Below are 25900 nucleotides of genomic sequence, written 5' to 3'. Positions count from 1 at the left end.
TCACTCAATACAATCTCCCTTTCCAAACCATCCTCTCTTCTCCTTTTTGCTGCCTGTACAAGCCCCTTTGCAGTAATGCCCATTACCTTATCCATGCTGTCTGTGTTCAGGGCAGTGCTAGATGACTCTGCCCTATCCTCAATGCCTCCACCTTCCTTCACCTGGTCGATGCTGCCTGTATGACTGCTTGGGGCAGCATCAGATGACGCTTCCCCACTAGCAACACTTCCTGCAATACCAGACACAGCCTGCGGCTGGCTAGCTGAACCGGAAGTGACTTGTGGGGTCACTCTGACATCACTTCCGGTTTTGATCTGCCTGTCCTGTGCCTGTTTTGCCGCAACTGGGGGTTTGGGGGAGCTCTGCCCACCTGCAGGCACCTCTGCAGAGGCTCCCTCAGCCCCAGCAACACCCAAAACTTGCCTCTGCACGCTATTTTCGTCGCGCCCGTTAGGCCACGCCCCCTTGCCGTTATGTCACGACCCACACCGACTCCAGGCCCCAGCACCATCTTGGGTGAGGGCAAAGTTTGCCCATAATCATTATTTGACAAAACTGGGGTATTACACACAGGGGAATGACTGACAAGGTAAGGATTAAAAACAGTTGGGAAATTCACACTGGGGAAAAAAGGTTTGGGGATACATTGGGAAAGGAGGAAGGGGGTTGGGATAAGGACATACTCTGCTGCTGAAAAAATGGGTTATTCATACTGTTTGCAAGACTTTGATACTGTATATTAGGATACATCCCATATTGCTGCAACTGTCCAGGGAAATGTTGCACATTTTGTCCATACTGTGGAGGGAAAATTTTTTTTAAAGCCCTGTTGCATGAAGTTTGAATTAGGAGTCTCCTGCACAACTTGCGACTGCATACTGCTGTTTCCAGCCATCACAGGTAATTCAGTTTCTTTCAAAACACCTGCATTCTGCGCAGAACTTGGCTTCTCTCCTCCACTTGTGTCTTGCAAACTTTCATCCACTTTCCCAGTCTCCATTGCCGCAAACCGCCTTTGGTTTTTCAAACCTTCAGCAAACACACCACCACTTGCAATTAACTCCTCCAGTTGTTGCTTCTTCAGCTCTATCTGCTCTTGTAGCTTCAGTAGCTGCGGATTCGATTTTAAAAAAGCCGGTTTCCATGATTGACCTTACTTATTAATACACTTTTTCAAGTCATATTGCATGGAGTCCAAAGTCTCCTGTAAAGTTTGGACACTCTTATGCCACTCCACAACATTACTCACAGTTCCACCTGCCATTGGAGCACTGTCCCTAGCTTCATGAGCCTCCATCCTGGAGGACAGGGATGCCTTCTGAGGGCCCAGGCCCCCCAGAGCCGTCCAGCCCAGGGGAGCCCAAACCTCCACACACGAAGTCCTTCTCCCCTCCTCACACGCTCAGCCTTGACAGGGTCCTAGGTCCCAGGCAGGAATCAAAGGAATTCACCCCAGCACTCGGATTTGCTGGAGCTCAGCAGGAGAGATCCTCTCTCCTTGGCAGCCACACACACACTGACCTCCAAGGGGCGGGGCAATGTATTGTGGGGACCCTGGCGGTGGGACCGCAGACAGCAGGAAGATAAATACAGCAGCAGCAGGAGGAGGAGGAGGAGTGACGTGTGGCACTGGCAGCAGGCAATGTATTGTGTGGACCCTGGTGGTGGGACCACTGACAGCAGGAGGATAAATACAGCAGCAGCAGCAGCAGGAGGAAGAGTGACGTGTGGCACTGGCAGCAGGCAATGTATTGTGTGGACCCTGGTGGTGGGACCACTGACAGCAGGAGGTTGAAAATCAGCACGGCGTAATATGTTGCCGCTTTATAAATACAATAAATACATATAATAAATTCATGAATTCATAAATACATAAATAAATGCAGCAGTAGCAGGAGGAGGAGGAGGAGTCATGTATAAATACAATAAATACATAAATAAATTAATAAATTCATAAATAAATATATAAATGTAGCAGCAGCCAGCAGCAGCAGCAGGAGATGGAGGAGGAGGAGTCACGTCTAAATACAATAAATAGATAAATAAATGCAGCAGCAGCAGGAGGAGGAGGAGTCACGTATAAATACAATAAATACATAAATAAATTCATAAATTCATAAATAAATAGATAAATGCAGCAGCAGCCAGCAGCAGCAGGAGGAGGAGTCACATATAAATACAATAAATACATAAATAAATTCATAAATAAATAAATGCAGCAGCAGGAGGAGAAGGAGGAGTCACGTTTAAATACAATAAATACATACATAAATTTATAAATAAATAAATAAATGCAGCAGCAACCAGCAGCAGCAGGAGGAGGAGGAGTTACGTATGGCAGCAGGCAATGTATTGTAATTCCCAGGCACCTCATGTCCTCCTCTCGCCGACAACAGGTGCCAGGCACGTGCCTTCTATCCAGGCCTGGTTAATCTTCAAAAATATCAGTCTGTCCACGCCCTCTGTGGACAGACGAGAGCGCTTCTCGGTGACCATGCCACTGGCCGCACTGAAGCACCTCTCGGACAGCACGCTGGAAGGGAGGCAAGACAATACTTCTGGTGTGTACCGCGCCAGCTCCCTAGTGATGTGCAAGCGCTCCACCCAGTACTCCATGGGGTCCCCAGACTCCACGCTGCCGGTGTCAAGCCCACTGAAGGACCCCATGTAGTCGGCCACCATCCGGGTCATGCGCTGGCTGTGACTCTCAGAGAAGGTGGCTGCTGCACGCACCTCCTCTCCCGGCTGCTGTACCGGCATGTAGAACACCTGCATCAATGACAGCAGGTCTCCTGGGTGCCTGATGCTGCTGCTGGCCGCAGGCACCGGCTGCTGTGCTGGCTGCTGGACAGGGACAGTGGGGGTGGAAGGCGGGGGAAAGGCTTCCTCCAGTCGCCGAACAAGGATCTCCTGCAACTCCCTTGCTCGCTGCTCATGGTCTCTAGCAGGCAGAAACTGATCCTACCTCCCCCTCAGCCGTGGGTCCAGGATCATGCTGATGCAGGCGTCCTCCCTCGCTTGCATCTGCTTGACCCTGGGGTCTGTGCGCAGGCAGCGCAGCATGTGCGCTGCCATGGGGAACAGGGTGGACTGTCCTACAGAGACATCAGGGTCAGCGTCCTCCTCTTCCTCTGGCCCCTGAGCCTCTTCCTCCTCTCTCCACCCTCGCACCACTGCTGCTGCGCTCCGATGTCCCCCCCCAGCAGCAACGTCCAGCACCTCCAACTCCTCCTCCTCCTCATACTCCTCCTAGGACTCAAATACCTGTGCAGCAGTGGACTGCGCAGGCGGCTGCTGTTCCAGCTGCTTCAGGGCCTCCTCTCCCAAATCCACCAAATCACCAAGTGCCCTGTCCAGCAGACAAACAAATTGCACCCACTGGCAGAGGGATGTCCGTTGTTCACTCACCAGGTTGGTTCCCTGCAGGAACGGAGCCAACACCAAGCAGACCTGCTGCATCTGCCCCCACTGTGCGTTGGTGAGTAGCTGGAGTTTGGTGGTGCTTCTGCTGGTGCCGGCGACAGTGGCATCATAGGTGTACCGGTTGACAGCCCTCCTCTGCTCAACCAGCTGCTCCAACATCGCCAGGGTGGAGTTCCAGCGAGTTGGCACATCTATGATGAGGCGGTGTCATGGCAGGCCCTCCAGCTGCTGGATGTCTGCCAGTTTTGCTGCAGCAGCTGCTGAGTGGCGGAAAGCACGCACAATTTTTCGTGCCGCTTCTAACAGCTCCTCCATCCTCTGGTAGGTGCGCATGAACTTTTGCACCACCAGGTTCAGGATGTGGGCCAAGCAAGGGATGTGGACCAAGTCTCCCCTGCTGATGGCAACCAGCAGGTTGGCGGCATTGTCGGACACCACCAATCCCACAGTGAGGCCTCTGGGGGTCAGCCACGTCATCTCCTGCTCCCTGAAGTACCGGAGCACGTTGGATGCCATCAAGGAGTTTTCCCCCAGGCTTTTCATCTCCAGCAGTGCTTGGCAGTTGCGGGCCTTCACGCTGCTGGGGAGACGGGATCGCTTAGCGGCGGGAGCTGCTGCTTCTCCCCTGACCCCACGCGGTGGCACCACATAGTGGGCGACTGGTGCCGCTGCTGCTGCTGCTGCACCCGAGGGTGGACCTGCTGCTTCCTTGCTCAGGCTTTCCACCAGGCTGACCCAGTGGGCCGTAAAAGACAGATAGCGGTCTGTCCAAAAATGGCTGCCCCATGAATCCATGGTTATGTGGATCCGCACACTCACAGCGTGATCGAGTGTGCGGCCCGCGTTCACCATGGCAAAGTGGTGCAGTGCTGGAATCGCCCTGGGGACTTGCCACTCCGGGATCCCAACCTGCAACAGCACTCTCATGTCACTCCCCTCCTGCACAAAGGAATATGGCAGGAGCTGGGAGCACATGGCCCGGGCAAGCAACCTGTTCAGCAACCGGATGCGCCTGTGGACGGGAGGCAGCACCTTGGTCACACCGGGGAATGACTCACTGAGCAGGGTCTGGCGGCGTTTGCCTGCACGGGAGGATGAGGAGGCCACTGTGGAGGGAGCTGATGAGGCCACTGAGGACTGGCTGCCCGGGGGGGGGGGAGTAAATTGCTGCTGTGCTCCTGCTGTTGCTGCTGGATGGGCAGGAGGGTCGGATGCTGCTGCTGCTGAAATCTGTGCAGTGGCTGTCTGGGTTTGACCACTGCCTGCGCCACTGTCCGTCAGCTTCTGATACTCAGTAAACTCATCCAAATGTCTGCTCTGTAAGTGGGTCTGCAGGCACGAGGTACCCAACTTGAGCAGATCGCGACCTCTGCTGAGACTGACACTGCAACTGTTGCAAATTGCACATGTCACGTCCACTGGGCACTTGGTGAAGTACCGCTAGACTGGGGACTTCAACCTGCTCTTTGAGCTTGAGGGCTGGGGTTTTTGGGTGCCCTTGGAGGATTGTGCCTTTTGGGTTTTAGTTGGAGGTTTGCTGCGGGTGGTGGTAGCAGCTGAAGCAGCAGGCTGTGGCTCCTGCCTTCCATGCCCTGTGCTGGCCGCCTTGCTGCTGCCACGCCTCTGCGCCAGAGACACCTCCTCCTCCGATGACGAGCTGCCTTCAACCAACTGTGCTGGTGGTACTGGTGGCATGTAGGAAGGATCCAGCAAGTAATCATTATCCACAAACATATCCTGTGAGCCTGCCTCAACCAACTCCTCTACCCCAACATCCCCTGCATCACGCCCCTCCTCCTCAGTGCCAACAACAAACTTCTGCACCTGTAACTCCTCCTCCTCCTTGCATGGCCCCATTATCTCCAACTCATACTTCTCCAAACCATCCCTGTACATGGTCACAGTCTCAGGGGAGAAGAGCGTGCTCATTGAGGGCAGGCTAGTTGATGGGGTCACCGTCATCATGGCCTCAAGCGGTGGTGGAGGCCTGCTGCGGACCGGAGTGCTGGTGGTGGTGGCACAGGTCTCGCTGGTGCTGGAGGCTTGGCTGTAAACGGTGTCTTCCTGCTCCACCATCATTTCCACCACAGCCTGCACCTGACTCTCCACAATGGGCCTTGGGCGATGAAACGTCTCAAAGATGGGCGCAACGCGCTGCTGTTGCACCTCTGCTCCCTCCTCCACAACTCTGCGGTCAGTGGCTGGTGGCGGCCCAGTCACAGACCTGCTGCTGCTGGCAGTGGCTGCTGCCATGCCGCTGCCTCTCCTGGTGGTGTCTCGCCCTCTACCTCTGCCAGTCATTGTACAATTATAGAAATACAGGAAAAAAAATTTACAAGAGGGCGGTAAACTTTAATAAAGTCTGTGTTGGTGGTGACTTGGTGGTGGCTGCTGGTGGTGGTGACTGGTGTTGAGTGACAACAAAAAATTAAAGTTGTTTTTTTTATTTTTATTTAAATAGTAGTATTAAATAGTAGTAGTAGTACTACTACTACTAACAGCAGTAGTGTAGTATACTACAGTACGTACTAACTCGTGTGACGGACAGTGACAATTGAAGTCGGTCAGACACGGTCACACGCAATCAATAGGTTTGGGCAGGTGACAGTAGGGAATGGGTAGTAGTAGTAGTAGTAGTAGACAGTACTAGTAGTAGTAATAGTAGTAGTACACACGCAGGTAACTAAAAAAATCCCTAGCGTACTACACAATAAGCTTATGAAAAACACAAATGAGACCGGGAGCCCGATATGGTGTAGTATGTCAGAAAAAGTTGAGGCACATGTCAATTGGTAGTAGATATACTCACAAGGTTGGGTTGCCAAACAGGCAACCACTGGAACGGCAAGTGGGGAGAATTGTAACCTGACCCCACTCAGGTATTAAAAATATCGCTCTCTGTAGATAGAAAAATAGATGGGATGCACCCCTCCACCCAGGGTGGACTTAATCAATGGAGTAGAAAAGAACAACAGAGGCGCCAGCAAGAATAAAATATTTAAAAACCGTTTAAAAGGAGGGATGTGGGTGGACTCTCCTCCCTCAGGTAAAAGACCAGAGGCGTTCTCACCAGAACTTGACCTACTAATGTGTTTCTCCGTCCTGATTGCCTGATAAAGCGGGAGTTTTGCCCGTGAAACGCGTTGCATTACCTGGAGATTCCCCAATAAATTGTATTGTTGTTTATCTACGGCTCATTGGCTGGTCTTTTACCTGAGGGAGGAGAATCCACCCACATCCCTCCTTTTAAACGGTTTTTAAATATTTTATTCTTGCTGGTGCCTCGGTTGTACTACACAATAAGTAAGTCATGCGGCAGACAGTTATTGTGTCAATTAAAGTCGGACACACACGGTCAGATGCAATCAATCAACAGGGTCGGACAGGTGACAGTCACAAGTCACTCAACGGATGCTGGCCTGTGATGTGACTAACTATTATGTATTATTACACAGTACAGAAGCTAATAAAATCACACACTAACAGTGGAAAAAATTAACGGAACGGGTAGTAGTAGTTGTACGCAGGTAACTAATAAATCCCTTGCGTACTTCAAATAACTAAGTTGTGCGGCGCAGACAGTTGGTGACAAATACAGTCGGTCACACACGGTCAGACGCAATCTATCAATGGGGTCGGGCTGATGACTGTCACAGATCACAACAGGTTTGCTGGCCTGTAAAGTGTACACAGTCAGTAACTAACTAACACAGTACTGAAGCTAATAAGCTAACAGACTACAGCAGTACTAAATAATTAACTACACTAGTACTAACTAAGTACACAACTAACTAGAATCCCTAACCTACCTAAGCTAGTAATAGGCTAAGGCTGCCCTAGGCTAGCAGGCCTAGCCTGCTCACAGACTAACACTAGCCTAGCACAGTATACAGTATAAACGAGCTGACTACAAACTATCAAATTACTAGCTAACTAGATAAGAGTACAATCAATGTGTTTAGGAGGTGTTTAGGAAGCAAAACGCTAGGTTTAGCAGTGGAATGCACTTGCTCAGATGCAGCACAGCACTGGAGAATCTCTCAGTACCAGCAGCAGTCACACAAGTATGTGGCTCTGCAAGATGGCCGCCGCCTTATATAGAGGAGGGGAGGGCCAGGCTCCCCTCCTCTGATCGGTTGCTAGGGTTGCCAGGTCCTCGGCTGGAGGACTTCTGATTGGCCAAATGACATCATCCCCGAATCCCAAAGCCGAAACCGAACCCACCGCGCCATCCGGTCAAATTCGAGTGCGCACATTCGGGAACCTTCGGATTCGGCATGATTTGAACACTTCGGGTTTGGGTTCGCATTCGTCAAACCTGAAAAATCGCCCGAATTTTCGGGTAAACTTCGCATTCGGGGTCCTGCTGAGCAACCCTGTATTTGACACAGTTACCAATCAGCAGCAACAATTGGATACTTTTTCTCGGGCTGTTCATGGACTGCAGCCTCAGCAGCCAGGACAATCTGCTCCACAGGTACTTGTGGCAAACGAGCCAAAAATGCCCCTGCCAGAGAGGTTTTTAGGTCATAGAAGCGACTTCCGCAACTTTAGGAGTCGCTGTCAATCATATTTTGATGTGAGACCCATTTCCTCTGGCAGTGAGCATCAGAAGGTCACACTCATTAAAACACTCCTACAGGGGGATGCCCAAACTTGGGCTTACAATTTACCCCCGAACATGAGGCCCTTAAGTCAGTGAAAGATTTTTTTGAGGCCATGGCTATCATCTATGATGACCCCGACATGGCCACCACTGCTGTCCAGAAACTGCGTAGTCTCCGCCAGGGATGCAACTCTGCGGAGGACTATGCAGCAGAATTTAGAAAGTGGGCCAGTGCTTCTAGGTGGGAGAATTATGCTCTGTTAGATCAGTTTCTCACAGGCTTGTCTGACAAGGTCGCAGAATTGTTAATTGGCCATCCTGAGTCCAGAACCCTTGATGAAGCCATCTCCCTAGCTATTAAAGTAGACCGCAGAGTTTGCTACCATCAGCACTGTCGATCTTGGTCAGTTCTTCATCCTCCTGTGTCTTCGGCCAGTGCCGCCTCTGCCCAGGTTGATGAGCACATGCAGTTAGGGCATGCCAAACTGTCTGTCAGTGAAAAACAGAGGAGGAGACAGGAGGGACTGTATTTATACTGTGGGGAGAAGGGACATTTGGTACAGAACTGTAGTAAGAAGGCGAGAAACTCCTCCGCCTAGGTTCAGTTGGGGGTGTACCCCTAGGCGTCCTTCAGACACCCCAAAATTCTGATAAATTACTGCTACCCATTAGAGTCTTGTTAAAGGATTCTGAGTTCTCCTCACAAGCCTTTATTGACTCGGGAGCGGCTGGGAATGTTATCGATTTCACGCTAGTAGAGAGGTGGGGTGTTCCTTTGATACCCATGCAGAAAAGATTGTATGTCACAGGAATCGATGATTCTCCTTTACAGGATAAACAGCCTATCTCTCAAACTGCTCCACTCATTTGCCAAATCTGGCTTTTTCATGTAGAGGAGATGCAATTCTATGTCCTAAAAATGTTGTCTTGTTCTTTTCTGCTTGGCCTTCCCTGGCTACAGCGACACTTTCCTCAATTTGATTGGGGAACTAGGCAACTCACGTCCTGGTCTCCATTTTGTCAGAAGAATTGCCTACATAATCTGCCCTTACATTCTGTTATGGTGGCGGGAGAGGGGGTGCCTAAACAGTATGCTCAGTTTGCAGACGTGTTTTCACCTCAATCTGCTGATAGATTGCCTCCTCACCGCTCATTTGATTGTCCCATTGACTTACGCCCAGGCACGATGCCCCCCAGAGGTCATATTTACCCCCTGTCTGGTCCTGAGAAAAAAGGCATGCAGGAATATATCAAGGAGAATTTAGAGAAAGGATTCATTCGTCCTTCTAATTCTCCGGCCGGAGCTGGGTTCTTCTTTGTCCAGAAGAAGGATGGTGGTCTCCGACCTTGTGTGGATTACAGGGGTCTGAATAACATCACAGTCAAAAATAGGTATCCCCTACCCCTCATTAAGGATCTGTTTTCACAGGTTTCTGGAGCCCAGGTATTCTCCAAATTGGATTCAACGGGAGTTTATAATTTAATCAGGATCAGACAGGAGGATGAGTGGAAGACTGCGTTCAACACGCAAGACGGTCACTATGAATATTTAGTCATGCCATTTGGCTTATGCAATGCCCCTGCTGTGTTTCAGGAATTTGCTAATGAGATTTTCAGGGATGTACTGGGGAGGTTTGTAATTGTATATCTTGATGATATCCTCATTTTCTCTGAATCTCTGGACATGCATCACCAGCATGTGAAGTTTGTTCTACAGAAATTACGAGAAAATTCATTCTATGCCAAGCTCGAAAAATGTCTTTTCGAGGTCAGGGAGATTCCTTTCCTTGGTTACATCATCTCTAACATCAGGCTGTCGACAGGGCCGGATTTCTGGCAAGGCCACATAGGCCATGGCCTAGGGCACCAGAAATTTAGGGGCGGCTCAGTGAGGGACAGTAAAGCTGTTCCATGCAGCCATCCCTATCTACAAGGACATCTTTAACCTTTGAACTCTCTGTCCTGTGTACTTGTGTCATCCCTGAAAGACCTGTAAGCTCTATCCTGCAGGTACACGTCAGCCTAACTCACATGGTGGCACAACGGGTCCATCATTAATGAGATGAAAAACATAACGTAAAAGTTCTTAAGGAAAATATAACATAATTTATACGCGTATTACTGAAATAGTTGTCTGTGATATCTAATGATGTAAGTAGAATTCTCATTGGGGCACACGGAGATAACAACCATACAGACGGTATAATTGGCCTTGGGCGGTAAAAAGTACAAATCCGGCCCTGGCTGTCGATGGACCAAGGGAAGGTAGATGCAGTTTTACAGTGGCCTCAACCTCTAGGTCTCAAACCATTACAGCGATTCATAGGGTTTGCGAATTATTATTGCAAGTTTATTCGTAATTTTTCAACTATTGTAGCTCCACTGACCAGCATGACCAAGAAAGGAGCTGATCCTTCTAATTGGTCTGCAGAGGCCACCCAGGCTTTCCAGGCTCTAAAGGAGGCCTTCTGCTCTGCCCCTATCCTAATGCACGCCAATGTTCTCCGACCCTTCATCCTCGAGGTCGACGCCTCTGAAGTGGGTGTGAGTGCCGTTCTTTCTCAGTATTCAGGTCAGCCTGAAAACCTGCACCCGTCCGCATTCTTCTCAAGGAAGTTTAGCTCGGCCGAGCGCAATTATGATATTGGGAGCACAGAACTCTTAGCTGTGAAAATGGCCTTTGAGGAGTGGAGGCATTGGCTGGAAGGGGCAGAGCACACGATTACTATTTATACAGACCACAAAAATCTTGAGTATATCGAAGGAGCCTAGAGATTGAACCCTAGACAGGCCCGATGGGCCTTATTCTTTTCTCGTTTTAAATGTATTATCACGTATAAGCCAGGCAGTAAAAATGTGAAGGCAGACGCCCTTTCCAGATGTTTTGAACCAGAGGAGTCTGAGCCTGTTACACCTTCTAATATACTTTCTGATCATGTCGTGATTTCTGCCACTGAATTATCTGTAGATTTGCTGGAATCACTGTCTCAATTTCAGTCCGAAGCCCCGGTGGGGAAACCTCCTGGCTGTTGCTTTGTTCCTTTACATTTGTGCTTGTCTGTTCTAAAGAACTGTCATAGTAATAAGATAGCCGGACACCCAGGTGTAACCAGAACTCTTAACTTGCTGCAGCGTAATTTCTGGTGGCCTTCCATGCGTAATAATTGCAAGAGTTTTGTAGCAGCTTGCTGTGTATGTGCTAGGAGCAAAGCTACCAGGACGGCTCCAGCTGGTACCTTGCAGCCGTTGCCAATACCCGGTGCTCCATGGACACACATTCCCATGGACTTCGTGGTGGATCTCCCCGCCTCTCAAGGAAAGACAGTAATCTGGGTTGTTGTAGATAGATTCAGTAAAATGGCCCATTTTGTACCCTTGGAGAGGTTGCCTTCTGCTAAGGAGTTATATGAGTTGTTCATTGAGCATATTTTTCGTTTACACGGTATTGCCGAGAATGTTGTCTCTGACAGAGGAGTCCAATTTGTGTCCCAGTTCGGGAAGAATTTCTGTGGCAATCTGGGTATGTCCTTGTCATTTTCCTCAGGGTTCTATCCTCAGAAAAATGGTCAGACAGAGAGAATAAATCAGTCTTTAGAGCACTTTTTACGATGTTATGTCTCCGAGTCACAGGAAGATCATGTACAATTCTTGCCATTTGCAGAATTTTCCCATAATAATTTGGTGAATGCCTCCACCAAATTTTCCCTTTTTCAAACAGTTTATGGAAGATCCCCTAGGTTCTCTTGTGCACCTTCTTCTTCTTCACCCTTTCCAGTCTTGCAGGACGGGGTGATCAGGATGCAGGAGATCTGGTCCTTGGTAAATCAAAAGTTGCAAGAGGCTGCAGCTTCTCAGAAACGACAGGCCGATCGCCATCGTTCTCCTCATAAATCGTTCTCTCCTGGAAATCGTGTGTGGGTATCCACAAAAAACATTGCGCTACGTCAGCCGTCAGCTAAATTAGGGCCTAAATGTATTGGTCCATATGTTATTGATGAAAGAATTAATGAGGTAACTTATAAAGTATCCCTGCCGGCTTATAAGAGGAACCAGATCTTTTCATGCGGATCAGTGAATAATGGCGCACAGCGCCTCTGCATAAAAATGGCGCCGCATTAAAAAGATACGCTTATCGCTATTTATCGTTAGTACTGCATAATAATGGCGCGCAGGGAAAAAAGAAGGAAAACGGCACACAGTAACGTTATTTATCAACAGTGCCATTCATATGCCAAACAGCAGACATTATTGTGCACAGTAACCTTATTTATCAACAGTGCCGTTCATATGCCAAACAGCAGATGTTATTGTGGCCATAGCCCCTTAAGAAAAAGTGTCATTATGGCCTTGCTGTAACATAAATTGTAGTGTAACTATTTCAACTAATGTACCCTTCTTAAACTTGAAGATTGTAAACAAATGTATGCAGACTGCAGAGTGGTGCAGCGGATGTGTGCTGTGCCCATAACCCAGAGGTTGATGGATAGAAACCAACCTCTGCTAGCCATGATTTCATTTTTGCACCTCGCTTTATCACATGGGCAAACCGGTTTCCATAGCCCTGTAAGAGAAAGTGTAATAAGGGCCCTGCCGTAACGTAGATATTACGGTAGCTAAGACTACTCCTGGGCCTTTCTTGTGGTTGAAGAGATGAGTGAACTGTGACGCCACACTGAAAAAAAAACAAAAAAAACCAGCAAACAGAGAAGCTTCCCCATATTGGAGCATTGGATTTGGTAAAGTCTTAAGCCAATGTGTTGTAAGACACAAGTAAGCTTTAGGTTAGCAGGAATGGTTGCATGGCCACCTAGCTTTTCATCCTTCCCAGGCCAGCTAGGCTGGCTTCAGCCTGTAGTGTTGGTAGTATAGTGGTGAGCATAGTTGCTCTCCAAGCAGTAGACCTGGGTTTGATTCCTGGTTAATATATGTGAGCGTGCTTTTGACATCCTACAGATTCCTGGAAGACAAGATCCTCCTCCGGAGGAGGAGGAGGAAGAGGGAGAGAGGGAGAATAACACTCCCTGATTGATGTATACACATACAGTAGTGTAGGCCTGCAATTTAGCATTGAATGGGATTTCTGTCCTTAAAATGCTGCTTTGCGTCAAATCCAGATTTTTCCCCGGGACTTTTGGCGTCTATCCCAATCTGCCATGCCCCCCTCCAGGTGTTAGACCCCTTGAAACATCTTTTCCATCACTTTTTTGGCCAGTATAACTGTTTGTAGTTTTCAAAGTTCGCCTCCCCATTTAAAGAGACACTGAAGCGAAAAAAAATAATAATGATATAGTGAATTGGTTGTGTACTATGAATAATTACTAGAAGATTAGCAGCACAGAAAATATTCTCATACTTTTATTTTCAGGTATATAGTGTTTTTTCTAACATTGCATCATTCTATAATATGTGCAGATTACACAACACTCAGCATTCAAAATGAGTCTTTCAGAGCAGTCTGTGAAGTAATGACCTCTCCTCTAGCAGAGGAAAAGTAAATAGTCCAGGAACAGTTGAGATAATAAAAGTCAGATAACAGCCCTCTTCAGGACTAACTTATGCTGGGAATACACGGTTCGTTTTTGCCTTCGTTTAAACCTTCGATTCGTTCGGTAAACGAATCGAGTGTTGAAAACGTATGTGAAAATAGTCATAATCTCATTATAGTTTCGATTAATAGACCCCAAAAACGAACGACTAGTGATCGAACATGTTTGATATTATCTCTCTTTATCCATCTAATCGAGCCATTGGTAGGCTTGATGGCTGTTCAGATCGATTATATATTCGTTTATGCTAGTCCGTCCCTGTAAAAAGGGATTTTCGTTTTGTTTCTTTGCAGCCTTCGATCATTGGAAAAACGAAACCATCAGAATCGGGAAAAAAAACGAAACCGTGGGTGGTGATATTAACCGTATGACTGATTATTTCGGGATCGAAAAGGACAAAAGGCACAATCGAAACGAAGGTTTAAACGAAGGCAAAAACGAACCGTGTATTCCCAGCATTAGTCGGAGAGCTTAATGGCTTGTTTGCATAGAGATAACAACTGGAGTTTCTCAACTCTTCCTGTACTGGAAACAATTACACTGATGTATCTGATCTTAATGTTTTATTTCTTAGCTGTGCTACACATACAAATCATAATATCATCATTTTTTTTCGCTTCAGTGTCTCTTTAAGTCTATTGTGGTTCACGAAAGTTCACGTGAACTGAACCTTTCGCGGAGGTTCGCGAACCCGGTTTGCGAACTGAAAATTGTAGGTTCGGGCCATTTTTACCTATATTCTACTACCACTATTCGGCCTTCATTTTTCCATATGCCTATTTTGCATTGTTGCCATGGATACAGCCTCATATGACAAATTAATATGCCATGGTAAAAGTTCAAACGTGTGGAAATATGTATAAAGAAGTGCAGGAAAACACTGTTACCATAGTCATATGACCATCGTAGTCTAGGGTCAAGTTTGGGTGGAAGCTAATTAACTTTTCTGTTGGGATGTGGGGGGAAACCAAACTTCCCAGAGGAAACCCATGCAGACACGAGGAGAGCATACAAACTCCTTGCAGATAGTGCCCTGACTGGGATTAGACCCAGGAACCCAGTGATGCAAGGCGAGAGTACTATCCACAATGCCACCATGCTGCCCATAGACCCTGAACAGGCATGCATATCAGGTGTTTCTGACAAAAAAAAAATGACAAGATTAGCTGCATGCTTGTTCCAGGTGTTTGATTTAGACACTACTGCAGCCAGGACATTAGAAATTAGAATTGCACAATCCATTACCTTTTGTGAGTTGATGATGGCTGAGGAGTTGTAAGCCCTGAGGTTGGCAGAGGTGGGGTTGACAGATGGGAACTGGAAATCCCTGAAACAGTTATCTGTTTGCAGACTTAAATAGAATAAATAGAGGTAGCCCTTTTTTTGTTTGTGTGTTTCTAACTTAAAAAAAAAAACCTGTGGGGGAACTTTGGGGAAACAAATTAGAGGTTTACCTCAGTAGAGGGAAGCCTCTTGGTCTTTCAGAGTCTATCCCATCCCCTTTGTTATTCCAGCACTGGGACTCCCCAAATCTGGCAGCTGAACTCCCATGTGAGAATGAGCATGGCCACACTATGGGGGCATAGGATGGTCTCACCTGCACAGTAACATGAAGCTGCAGCTCAGACTCGGCAGAGGAAGCCAATCCAATACTGTGCTTCATTGACAAGCTTTGGGTGTGCCAGTGCTGGACGAGCAAGGTGGGTGGAGGGGGGTGAGGGGAGGCTCTGCAGCATCCAGGGGCTTCCTTCTACTGAGGTAAGTACCCACATTGGGCAGGATTCCCTCTACTGAGGTAGGTGCCCATATTGGGCAGAATTCCCTCTGCTGAGATAAGTACCCATTTTTTTTCCTTCAGGTACATTTTAAATACTGAACAAATTACAAAACCTTCAAGGCTTTGAGCTCCTTTGAAACTTGTGGAGACAGTAAAATTGGCTTGTTTATAAAGAAGTTATACAAATTAACCACTTTAAGACCGATCCACGCCGATTGGTGTTAATGCGGCAGCAGCCCCCGGACCGCTCATCGTCAATTGGTGTGAAGTCCTGGGGCGAGGTTTTGCAGGAGATCGCGTGGCAATGCGTGCATCTCCACTTGAATGATGGAGCTCTGCCATCAGTCTATCAGCAGCAATCGCCGCTAGGAGACTGTTAGACAGTGAAACCGACATCTATTTAGTCTGTACAGCGCAGCGATCTGTGGCAGCACTGTACTGGGGACAGCCATGTGACATGTCTGTCCCGCTGGGAGGCTCAGGAGCAATCGGCTGTCATAGGCTGTGATCAGGGGTGCTCAGCAGGACCCCGAATGCGAAGTTTACCCGAAAATTCGGGTGATTTTTCAGGTTTCCCAAATGCCAACCCGAACCCGAAGATTTCAAAACAATCCGAAGCCGAATGCGAAGGTTCCCGAATGTGCACAATCGAATTCAGCCGGATGGCCGAATGGGTTCGGTTTCGGCTTCGGGATTCGGAGATGACGACATTGGGCCAATCAGAAGTCCTCCAGCCGAGGACCTGGCAACCCTAGCAACCAATCAGAGGAGGGGAGCATGGCCCTCCCCTCCTCTATATAAGGCGGCGGCCATCTTGCGGAGCCACGCACTTGTGTGACTGCTGCCTGGTACTGAGAGATTCTCCAGTGCTGTGCTGTGTCTGAGCAAGTGCATTCCACTGCTAAACCCAGCGTTTTGCATCCTATTCACCTCCTAAACACATTGATTGTAGTCTTATATAGTTAGCTAGTATTTTGATTGTTTGTAGTCAGCTAGTGTATACTGTATACTGTGCTAGGCTAGTGTTAGTCTCTGTGTGCAGGCTAGGCCTGCTAGCCTAGGGCAGCCTTAGCCTATTACTAGCTTAGGAAGGTTAGGGATTGTAGTTAGTTGTGTACTATTAGTACTAGTTTATTTAATTATTTAGTACTGCTGTAGTCTGTTAGTTTATTAGTTTCAGTACTGTGTTAGTTAGTTACTGACTGTGTACAGGCCAGCAAACATCCGTTGTGATCTGTGACAGACAGTCATCTGCCCGAGCCAATTGATTGATTGTGTCTGACCGTGTCTGACCGATTGTAATTGTCACCAACTGTCTGCCACACAAACTTACTTATTGTGTAGTACGCTAGGGATTTCTTAGTTACCTGCGTGTGTACTACTACTACTACTACTACTACTGTCTACTACTACTAGTCACCACCAAGTCACCACCAACACAGACTTTATTAAAGTTTACACCCTTTCCCGCCCTCTTCTACATAGGGATGAGCGTAATGACCTAATTACGAATTTTCGAAATTTCGCGAAATTACTACAATTACGATTTTAGCAGTAATCGAAATTTCGTAATTTTCGCAAATTACGCAAATTTTCGTAATTACGATTACGAAATTTAGTATTTTAAAGTTTGCAAAGGTTTCTATCCCTCTAGATGCCTTTATAATCGAAATTTCACTCCCGTAATTACGAATTTCGTGTCTCCAACCGAAATTTTACTGCTTCAAGTTTGTAAGGGTTTCTATCCCTCTAGATGCCTAAAATGAATAGCACAGCCCTCCTCCTCCTCCTCCTCCTCCTCCTCCTCCTCCTCCTCCTCCTCCTCCTCCTCCTCCTCCTCCTCCTCCTCCTCCTCCTCCTCCTCCTCCTCCTCCTCCTCCTCCTCCTCCTCCTCCTCCTCCTCCTCCTCCTCCTCCTCTCTCTCTCTCTCTCTCTCTCTCTCTCTCTCTCTCCAGAGATCTGTAGTACTTCAAAACCATACTCACATTCATGACATGTCCAGGGATCAAACCCAGGCCAACCACATGGAAGACAGCTATGCTCACCACCATACCACCAAACACACACTAAATAGACTGCTAACCTAAATCTTACTTGTAGACAGTCATATGAGACACATGCTGGGTGCAGGGCTTTGTGATTGGACCATGCGATAGAGTGAGGTGCAAAAATGAAATCATGCCTAGCAGAGGATGGTTTCACAGTGCTAAATGCTAGGCTGGCTGTGGTGCAATTGGTTAGTGTGTCTGGCTGGTAACAGCAAGGTTACAGGTTCAATTCCATCCAGGCATGTCTTTTCCTCTTGCGTTCAACAGTTGTCCAAACAGAGCCAACAGAGCCCCAGATAGCCATGTAGAGTTAGGTCACAGCTAGCCTGGCTGTGGTGCAATTGGTTAGTGCGTCTGGCTAGTAACAGCAAGGTTACAGGTTCGATTCCATCCAGGCATGTCTTTTCCTTTTGCGTTCAACAGTTGTCCAAACAGAGTCAACAGAGCCCCAGATAGCCATGTAGAGTTAGGTCACTGCTAGCCTGGCTGTGGTGCAATTGGTTAGTGCGTCTGGCTGGTAACAGCAAGGTTACAGGTTCGATTCCATCCAGGCATGTCTTTTCCTTTTGCGTTCAACAGTTGTCCAAACAGAGACAACAGAGCCCCAGATAGCCATGTAGAGTTAGGTCACAGCTAGCCTGGCTGTGGTGCAATTGGTTAGTGTGTCTGGCTGGTAACAGCAAGGTTACAGGTTCGATTCCATCCAGGCATGTCTTTTCCTTTTGCGTTCAACAGTTGTCCAAACAGAGACAACAGAGCCCCAGATAGCCATGTAGAGTTAGGTCACAGCTAGCCTGGCTGTGGTGCAATTGGTTAGTGCGTCTGGCTGGTAACAGCAAGGTTACAGGTTCAATTCCATCCAGGCATGTCTTTTCCTTTTGCGTTCAACAGTTGTCCAAACAGAGCCAACAGAGCCCCAGATAGCCATGTAGAGTTAGGTCACAGCTAGCCTGGCTGTGGTGCAATTGGTTAGTGTGTCTGGCTGGTAACAGCAAGGTTTGATTCCATCCAGGCATGTCTTTTCCTTTTGCGTGCGCGCGCTGCGCCATTGAACCCCATGGGGTATTTTGCGTGCGTAAAACTTTACGCATGCAAAACTTTGTGCTCGGTGTTTGGACAACTGTTGAACTCAAAAGGAAAAGACATGCCTGGATGGAATCGAACCTGTAACCTTGCTGTTACCAGCCAGACACACTAACCAATTGCACCACAGCCAGGCTAGCTGTGACCTAACTCTACATGGCTATCTGGGGCTCTGTTGGCTCTGTTTGGACAACTGTTGAACGCAAAAGGAAAAGACATGCCTGGATGGAATCGAACCTGTAACCTTGCTGTTACCAGCCAGACACACTAACCAATTGCACCACAGCCAGCCTAGCATTTAGCATTGTGAAACCATCCTCTGCTAGGCATGATTTCATTTTTGCACCTCACTCTATCGCATGGTCCATGGTCCAATCACAAAGCCCTGCACCCAGCATGTGTCTCATATGACTGTCTACAAGTAAGATTTAGGTTAGCAGTCTATTTAGTGTGTGTTTGGTGGTATGGTGGTGAGCATAGCTGTCTTCCATGTGGTTGGCCTGGGTTTGATCCTTGGACATGTCATGAATGTGAGTATGGTTTTGAAATACTACAGATCTCTGGGGAGAGAGAGAGAGAGAGAGAGAGAGAGAGAGAGAGAGAGAGAGAGAGAGAGAGAGAGAGAGAGAGGAGGAGGAGGAGGAGGAGGAGGAGGAGGAGGAGGAGGAGGAGGAGGAGGAGGAGGAGGAGGAGGAGGAGGAGGAGGAGGAGGAGGAGGAGGAGGAGGAGGAGGAGGAGGAGGAGGAGGAGGAGGAGGAGGAGGAGGAGGAGGAGGAGGAGGAGCTGGCTGGCTGGCTGTGCTATTCATTTTAGGCATCTAGAGGGATAGAAACCCTTACAAACCTGAAACAGTAAAATTTCGGTTGGAGCCACGAAATTCGTAATTACGGGAGTAAAATTTCGATTACGAAATTGTAAATTACGATTTGAAAATTAATTACGAAATTACGAATTTGGGTCGTAATGTTAAATTTCGCATTCGTAATAAAAGCAGTTCGAAATTTCGAAAATTTCGACTCATCTCTACTTCTACATTTTTTTTTACTGTATTTGTATAGTGCACAATGACTGGCAGAGGTAGAGGGCGAGGCACCACCAGGAGAGGCAGCGCCATTGCAGGAGCCTCTGCCAGCAGCAGGTCTGGGACTGGTCCGCCACCAGCCACTGACCGTAGAGTTTTTGCAGGAGGGAGCAGAGGCGCAAAAGCAGCGCATTGCGCCCATCTTTGAGATGGGTCGTCGCCCCCGGCCCATTCTTGAGAGTCAGGCGCAGGCTGTGGTGGAAATTATGGCGGAGCAGGAAGCCACCGTTTCCAGCCAGGCCTCCAGCACCAGCAAGACCAGTGCCACCACCACCAGCACTCCGGTCCGCAGCATGCCTCCACCAGCGCTTGAGGCCATGGTCACGGTGACTTCATCGACCAGCCTTCCCTCACTGAGCTCGCTCTTCACCCCAGGGACTGCGAGCGTTTACAGGGATTTTTTGGAGCAGTTTAAGGTGGGCATGATGGGGCCATGCGAGGAGAAGGAGTTTAAGGTAGTAGGAGTTTGTTGTTGGCGCTGGTGATGAAGAGGGGCGTGGTGCAGGGGATGTTGGGGTAGAGGAGTTGGTTGAGGCGGGCTCACAGGATATGTTTGTGGATGATGATGATGATGATGATGAGTTGCTGGATCCTTCCTATGTGCCAGCAGTACCACCAGCACAGTTGGTTGAAGGCAGCTCGTCATCGGAGGAGGAGGAGGCAACTCTGGCGCAGAGGCGCGGCAGCAGCAAGGCAGCCAGCACAGGGCATGGAAGGCAGGAGCCACAGCCTGCTGCTTCAGCTGCTATCACCACCCGCAGCAAACCTCCAACTAAAGCCCAAAAGGCACAATCCTCCAAGGGCACCCAAAAACCCCAGCCCTCAAGCTCAAAGAGCAGGTTGAAGTCCCCAGTCTGGCGGTACTTCACCAAGTGCCCACTTGACGCGACACATGCAATTTGCAACAGTTGCGGTGTCAGTCTCAGCAGAGGTCGCGATCTGCTCAAGTTGGGTACCTCGTGCCTGCAGACCCACTTACAGAGCAGACATTTGGATGAGTATAATGAGTAACAGAAGCCAACGGGCAGTAGCGCAGGCAGTGGTCAAACCCGGACAGCCACTGCACAGATTGCAGCAGCAGCAGCAGCAGCATCCGACCCTCATGCCCATCCAGCAGCAGCAGCAGGAGCACAGCAGCAACTCACCCCCCCCCCCCCCCTGGGCAGCCAGTCCTCAGTGGCCTCATCAGCTCCCTCCACAGTGGCCTCCTCATCCTCCCGTGCAGGCAACCGCCGCCAGACCCTGCTCAGCGAGTCTTTCCCTGGTATGACCAAGGTGCTGCCTCCCACCATCAGGCGCATCCGCTTGCTGAATGGGTTGCTTGCCTGGGCCATGTGCTCCCAGCTCTTGCCAAATACATTTGTGCAGGAGGGGAGTGATGTCAGAGCGCTGCTGCAGGTTGGAATCCCAAAGTGGCAAGTGCCCAGCCACCACTATTTCTCCCGCAGGGCAATCCCAGCACTGCACCGCTTTGCCATGGCGAACATGGGCCGTGCACTCGATCACGCTGTGAGTGTGCGGATCCACATAACCATGGATTCATGGAGCAGCCATTTTGGGACAGACCGTTATCTGTCCTTTACGGCCCACTGGGTCAGCCTGGTGGAAAGCCAGAGTGAGAAAGCAGCAGGTCCACCGTCAGGCGCAGCAGTGGCAGCAGCAGCAGCGGCACCACCAGTCACCCACTATGTGGTGGGTCAGGGGAGAAGCAGCAGCTCCCGCCGCCAGGTGATCCCGTCTCTCCAGCAGCGTGAAGGCCCGCCACTGCCAAGCGCTGCTGGAGATGAAAAGCCTGGGGAAAAACTCCTTGACAGCATCTAACGTGCTCTGGTACCTTAAGGGAGCAGGAGAGGACATGGCTGACCCCCAGAGGCCTCACTGTGGGATTGGTGGTGTCCTACAGTGCCGCCAACCTGCTGGCTGCCATCAGCAGGGGAGACTTTGTCCACGTCCCTTGCTTGGCCCACGTTCTGAACCTGGTGGTGCAAAAGTTCATGCGCACCTACCAGGGGATGCAGGAGCTGTTAGAAGCGGCGCGGAAGATTTTGCGCACTTTCCGCAAGGAGGAGTTGAAGGTGCTGGACGTTGCTACTGGGGGGGAACATCGGAGTGCAGCAACAGTGGTGTGAGGGTGGAGAGAGGACGAAGAGGCTCAGGGGCCAGAGGAGGAGGAGGACGCTGACCCTGATGTCTCTGTTGGACGGTCCACCCTGTTCCCCATGGCAGCACACATGCTGCGCTGCCTGCGCACAGACCCCAGGGTCAAGCGGATGCAAGCGAGGGAGGACGCCTGCATCAGCATAATCCTGGACCCATGGCTGAGGGGGAGGTGGGATCAGTTTCTGCCTGTCAGAGACCGTGAGCAGCGAGCAAGGGAGTTGCAGGAGATCCTTGTACAGCGACTGGAGGAAGCCTTCCCCTTGCCTTCCACCCCCTCCGGTGCCTGCGGCCAGCAGCAGCGTCAGGCGCCCAGGAGATCTGCTGTCATTGACGCAGGCGTTCTACATGAAGGCAAAGCAGCCGAGAGAGGAGGCGTGTGCAGCAGCCACCTTTGCTGATAGTCACAGCCAGCGCATGACCCGGATGGTGGTCGACTACATGGGGTCCTTCAGTGGGCTTGATACCGGCAGCGAGGAGCCTGTGGACCCCATGGAGTACTGGGTGGAGCGGTTGCACATCTGGAGGGAGCTGGCGCAGTATGCCCTAGAGGTATTGTCTTGCTCCCCTTCCAGCGTGCTGTCCGAGAGGTGCTTTAGTGCAGCCGGTGGCGTGGTCACCGAGAAGCGCTCTCGTCTGTCGACAGAGGGCGTGGACAGACTGACATTTTTGAAGATTAACCAGGCCTGGATAGAAGGCACCTACCTGGCACCTGTTGTGAGAGGAGGACATGAGGTGCCAGCCTGGGAATTACAATACATTGCCTGCTGCCATACGTCACTCCTCCTCCTCCTGCTGCTGGCCTGCTGCATTTATTTCTTTATGAATATATTTATGTATTTATTGTATTTATATGTGACTCCTCCTCCTCCTGTCACTGCTGGCCTGCTGCATTTATTTATGAATTTATTTATGTATTTATTGTATTTATACGTGACTCCTCCTGCTGCTGCTGACCTGCGGAATTTATTTCTTTATGAATTTATTTATGTACTAGCTGGACGCCCGGCGTTGCCCGGGTACGTATTTGGCTGGTGTTGGTCCCGCCCCTTTTCCAAACCCAAACAAACAATTACTTAATTAATTAATGACCAAGTTTGTGAGCTTTGCGGTCTTTGACATCAATAATTTGCATTGAAATAAAATAAATCTGATTGGATGTGGCTCCACCACTTTTCTGAATTTGAACCCCAATCACCCAATGGCCAACTGTACCAGGTACAGGTGATTAACAGTGCAAGAGGCTTGTGCCATTAACAGTGCAAGAATGGCAGCAATTAAACATTCCCCTTAAAAATCAATAGGTGGATTTTAATTGGCTTTTTTAATTGGCACAGTGACCAACTGTGCAACGTTTGAGAACCCTGCCATTAACAGTGTAAGAATGGCTGCAGTTTACATTTTCCCAATTAAATTTGTATTTTTCTCCACCCACTGATTTCCTGACATTGTTCCGGTAGGTATTTGGCTGGTGTTGGCTCCGCCTACTTTTTCTAACCCTAACACACAATTACTTAATGAGCAAGTTTGTGAGCTTTGCGGTCTTTGGCATCAATAATTTGCATTGAGATTAAACAAATCTGATTGACTGTTTGTGGCTCCACCCCTTTGTCTAAATTTGAACCCCAGTCACCCAATGACCAACTGTGCCAGGTTTAAGGCTTGTGCCATTAACAGTGCAAGAATGGTAGCAATTACATATTCCCCTTGAAAATCAATAGGTGAATTTCACCCACTTTTCTGAATATTAATCCCAGTCACCCAGTGACCAATTGTGCAAAGTTTGAGAACCCTACCATTAACAATATAAGAATGGCTGCAGTTTACATTTTCTCAGTGAAATGTGTATTTGTCTCCACCCACTGATGACCCAGTATTGCCCGATTATGTATTTGGCTGGTGTTGGCTGCGCCCACTTTTCCTAAACTTAACACACAATTACTCAATGACCAAGTTTGTAAACTTTGCGGTTTTTGGCATCCATAACCTGTGTTAAAATGAAACAAATAAGTTTGTCTGTTTGTGGCTCCACCCCCTTTTATCAATTTAAACCCCAGTCACCCAATGATCAACTGTACCAGGTTTGAGGCTTGTACCATTAACAATGCAAGAATGGCAGCAATGTAAATAATCCCCTTGAAAATCAATAGGTGAATTATGATTGGCTTTTGTAGGCTCCTCCCACCTTTCTGAATATTAATCCCAGTCACCCAGTGACCAACTGTGCAACGATTGAGAACCCTACCATTAACAGTGTAAGAATGGCTGCAGTTTATTTTTTTCTAAGTGAAATTTGTATTTGTCTCCGCCCTCTTTTTGGTTATGGGAATAAAAAGTATCCTATACTTTATTCCAGGCAATGTACTATGTGTGTGGCAAATTTTATTCAAATCTGTTCAGCCATTTTTGCGTGATCGAGTAACAAACATCCAAACATCCAAACTTTCACATTTATTGTATTAGTAGGATTTATTGTATTTATACATGACTCCTCCTGCTGCTGCTGCTGGCCTGCTGCATTTATTTATTTATGAATTTATTTATGTATTTATACGTGACTCCTCCTGCTGCTGCTGGCCTGCAGAATTTATTTCTTTATGAATTTTTTTATGTATTTATTGTATTTATTGTATTTATACGTGACTCCTCCTGCTGCTGCTGCTACTGTATTTATCCTCTTGCTGTCAGTGGTCCCACCGCCAGGGTCCACACAATACATTGCCTGCTGCCAGTGCCACATGTCGCTCCTCCTCCTGCTGCTGCTGCTACTGTATTTATCCTCCTGCTGTCAGTGGTCCCACCGCCAGGGCCCACGCGTCACTTCTCCTCCTGCTGCTGCTGCTACTGTATTTGTCCTCCTGCTGTCAGCGGTCCCACCGGCAGGGTCCACATAATACTTTGCCTGCTGCCAGTGCCACACGTCACTCCTCCTCCTGCTGCTGCTGCTACTGTATTTATCCTCCTGCTGTCAGTGGTCCCACCGCCAGGATCAACACAGTACATTGTCTGCTGCCAGTGCCACACGTCACTCCTACTCCTGCTGCTACTGTATTTCTCCTCCTGCTGTCAGTGGTCCCACTGCCAGGGTCCACACAATACATTGCCTGCTGCCAGTGCCACACGTCACTCCTCCTCCTGCTGCTGCTACTGTATTTATCCTCCTGCTGTCAGTGGTCCCACCCCCAGGGTCCACACAATACATTGCCTGCTGCCAGTGCCACACGTCACTCCTCCTCCTGCTGCTGCTGCTACTGTATTTATCCTCCTGCTGTCAGTGGTCCCACCCCCAGGGTCCACACAATATATTGCCTGCTGCCAGTGCCACACGTCACTCCTCCTCCTGCTGCTGCTGCTACTTTATTTATCCTCCTGCTGTCAGTGGTCCCACCCCCAGGGTCCACACAATACATTGCCTGCTGCCAGTGCCACACGTCACTCCTCCTCTTGCTGCTGCTGCTACTGTATTTATCCTCCTGCTGTCAGTGGTCCCACCCCCAGGGTCCACACAATACATTGCCTGCTGCCAGTGCCACACGTCACTCCTCCTCCTGCTGCTGCTGCTACTGTATTTATCCTCCTGCTGTCAGTGGTCCCACCCCCAGGGTCCACACAATACATTGCCTGCTGCCAGTGCCACACGTCACTCCTCCTCCTGCTGCTGCTGATACTTTATTTATCCTCCTGCTGTCAGTGGTCCCACCCCCAGGGTCCACACAATACATTGCCTGCTGCCAGTGCCACATGTCACTCCTCCTCCTCCTCCTCCTGCTGGCCTGCTGCATTTATTTATTTATGAATTTATTTATGTATTTATTGTATTTATATGTGACTCCTCCTGCTTCTGCTACTCTATGTATCCTCCTGCTGTCAGTGGTCCCACCGCCATGGTCCACACAATACATTGCCTGCTGCCAGTTCCACACGTCACTCCTCCTCCTCCTGCTGCTGTATTTATCCTCTAGAGATGGGCTGAATGGACTGCTAATCATGTAATAATTGCTCGCCATAACAGGTTCTCGTTAAAGGATTTAAAGTTAATTCATTTCAAATACAGCAAGCCCTCGATAGTCCTGTATTGTTATTTTTGGTCACTACCTCGGGACGGGCATGCCTGCCTGCTGCTCTCCCTGGATGTGCAGTGGTAGCCGTTTCTCAGGTTGCAGGCTGGAATTGCCATTA

This window comes from Hyperolius riggenbachi, chromosome 1 (assembly GCF_040937935.1).
Source record: "Hyperolius riggenbachi isolate aHypRig1 chromosome 1, aHypRig1.pri, whole genome shotgun sequence".
Classification (NCBI taxonomy): Eukaryota; Metazoa; Chordata; class Amphibia; order Anura; family Hyperoliidae; genus Hyperolius; species Hyperolius riggenbachi.
Note: the sequence above shows the minus strand (reverse complement) of the source record.